We start from the raw sequence: 3,283 nt of genomic DNA, 5'->3' as shown, positions 1-3,283 counted from the left end.
ACCACCTAGACACACCCACAAGGATAAAATTTGAAAGTTAAAATACCAAGTGCTAACAAGGATATGGAGCAGTCATCTATCTTTGGATAGAATCACCATGATCTGTGTGAGGAATCTTTACCTGGGAGAGCTCAAATTATAAGTTCCCAGCAGGGTTTTTATGCTACCCTGGCCATGTAATCAAGCCAAACAACTGTAATCAGTGAGGCAGTTGTAAACAATCAGAGTAAAGACAATGACCGTGGGAGTCATCTGGGAAGCTTTAGACTTTATTTTTTTTATTTTTTTTTTTTTTTAGAGGCATGCTTATTTATTTATTTATTTGTTTGTTTGTTTGTTTGTTTTTTGTTTATACATGCACTGGGTACAGTCAGAAGCACGGGAGGGTGAGAGGATTCACCAGAGCCAGAGCGGGGAGCAGAGCAGGCAGAAGGACCGAAGTACACTGCTGAGGGGAGCAGCGGGCGGCAGGAGAGGTCTGCGCGCCATGTGGGACCCTCCTCCGGTGGCCGAGGAGCAGACGGAGGATCGAACCGGCGCCGCAGATGCTGCGGGCAGCTTTGCAACCCAGCGCTCAACCACTTCGCCACCAGGGAGGCCCGGAAGCTTTAGACTTTAAATGGCACATTAGAAATCCCAATGTTCTTACCTTTGTCAAGGGCAAAAAACCAGACATCCCAATAAAGATAGAGGTTTTGCAATCTAGCTATAAAGCAACTCTATTCTCCACAACACAAAATTCTAGAATAGGCAAAACTATAGTGACAGAAGGCAGATCAATGATTACCTGGGACAAAGGTGGGGCAGGGGATTTAGAGCAAAGGAACATAAGGAAATTTTTTAGGAGATGGAATTATTTTCTGTATTTTGATAGTGATGATGTTTACACTATCACAAACGAATTGTCAGAATTTGTTATGTTTAAAAATTTAAATTATATTGTATCTAGATAAAAAGGAAGTTTTTTTATTTTTATTTTTTTTTAAAGATTTATTTATTTATGCATACAAGAGCTGGGGTACAGGCTAGAGATGTGGGAGGGTGAGAGAATTCACAAGAGACAGAGTGAGGAACAGAACAGGCAGATTGACCAAAGTACACTGCTGAGGGGAGAAGTGGGCGAGTCAGGAAAGGTCTGCTGCGCCATGTGGGTTTCACCCTGGCCGGCTGGGGATTGAACTCGTGCTGCAGAGCTGCGGATTGCTTCATAGTGCGGTGCTTAACCCCTTGCACCACCAGGGAGACCCAAAAGGAAGTTTTTTTTTAAAACAACATCCTGCATTTCATCTTTGAAACGAAACTTTTTCCTTTTTTTTTTTACATGAAGATTAATACACATTGTTATGTGTCACTGTGGTTCATTTGTTTGACAACTATGTAATATTCCATTGTGCAAATATTCCAACTTATTTGTCCATTCTATTGCTCATGGGCATTTTGGTTTGCTTTTGTGAACAGGACTGCATGTGCTCACTGGTGTACATGTATTAGTTTCTCTTGGACTTATTCCTAGTAGTGTAATAACTGGATTGCAGGACAGGTAAATGTTCAATTATAGAAGTAGTTCTTTGCTTTTTTTACCTGGGTCTGTCTATCCCCAATTAGGCTGGACCCCAGAGGCAGGAGACCCTATCCTCTTAAATTATCACTGTTTAGCATTCAATTAGTACCAGACTGGATACCCAGGAGGCCAAGGGTAGAAGCCCAGGCACCTGAGGGCTCCCAGACTCAGCAAATACTAAGTGCAGAACAGCAGGCAGGAACCATATACTATACATGGAGACTAATTAGAATCTCACTTCCTAGAGCTCTCTCTTCCTAGGTTCACTCAATTTTGAGTCTGGAAGGTGTTCTAGGGCCTCAGTTATAATGCAAACCCCAACAAAGGAGAAACTTAACCTCATCTAAAATCCTTCTCAGCTGACACCTCTAATACCCAAATAAAGATTAACAAAAAGGGCATAAAGAACAAAGGGAGTGACAGAAGAAGAGGGGGGCTAAGAGGAAAGAACACAAGTATTTTAAAATTATGTACCCTTTTCTGCACAAGAACCAATTTTTCAAAAGAAAATTTTTAATGAAATAAAGCAATATCTGCAAGTGACTATGAGAGATTTTTAATATCCTTGCCATTAAAGGATTGCCTTCTTTGTGCTAGAGTTATAATACAACATAACTAGCATATAGTCAGTAAATGATGTAATGTTGCCCCCAAACACATTATGTGAGGTGAGGCCCTGTGTGACTTCAGGGAAGAGCTATGAGGGATTTGGGAGTGGGCCAAAGAACTGGCACCAGAGCTCAGCCACAGAACAGGAACAAAGGTGGGGGGAGGGGGGAACAAAACAGACTACAACAAAACAAGACACAGGAGATTCCTAGGTGCTCAGAAAGCAAATGGCAAATGGCAAATCCTTTGCCATTCCAAAGGATGAGGAAGCCTTTTTATAGCCATCTGCCCCATCTCCAGCAGCTCCCTGGCTAACTGCCATGCAGGAGCTCGAGGAGACCTGATAGAGGAATAAACAATGAGAAAAAACATAAAAAAGTAACACAGTCCTATGGCAAAACAGCTTCCCCAGCCACATGGCAACAGTGCTGTTGACAGCAGGAGGAATGGCTGTAATTATTTAGCTCAAGAGCTTTCTCAACATTAAGGAGACTAGTATGCATTGGCTTGACACCTTTAGTTATTTGTTCCTTAAATTAGATCATGGGGCATATGGAGAAAGTAGGTATGCTTGTTTGGGCCCATCAGCTGCTCAAGACTGATCACACAGAACTCATCTCAAGACAGGGGCTTTGCACCCAGGCTGTCCTGAGCTTTGGGCACCTGGGAGCTAGTGTTCAGTGGCAGTAGCTGGTACAAATGAAACTAATAATACTTGGACTGACATGAGGTCCCCAACTATAGCCCCAGCTCTATGGAGCTTCAACAATTTTATTGGCTGAATGCTTCTTCCCAATTTTACAGCTTAAAGTGTGCTCTGTGGCCAGCTAACTGGCTCTTCTTCCTAAGCCCCTAATGGCCCAGGAACCTTTAGCACAGGCTTGGAGACGGGGGAGGAAGCAAACTAAGTTAGAAACCTGCTGTTGCTCCACAACTGGACAGCAGGACCAAAAAAAATCTACTTCCTATGGCTGAAAACTGTCTATAGAATGATTTGCATATGATGAAGATAAAACCCAGAGTGCATCTTTGCCACTGGTTTCAATTTCTGGTACCTCCACAGGAGTACGCCCTGTGTCTCCCCTACATCAGGGCTCCAAGGACAGGGTGATG

The sequence above is a fragment of the Talpa europaea genome, assembly GCF_964194135.1.
Source record: "Talpa europaea genome assembly, chromosome: 9".
In the NCBI taxonomy this organism is placed as follows: Eukaryota; Metazoa; Chordata; class Mammalia; order Eulipotyphla; family Talpidae; genus Talpa; species Talpa europaea.
Note: the sequence above shows the minus strand (reverse complement) of the source record.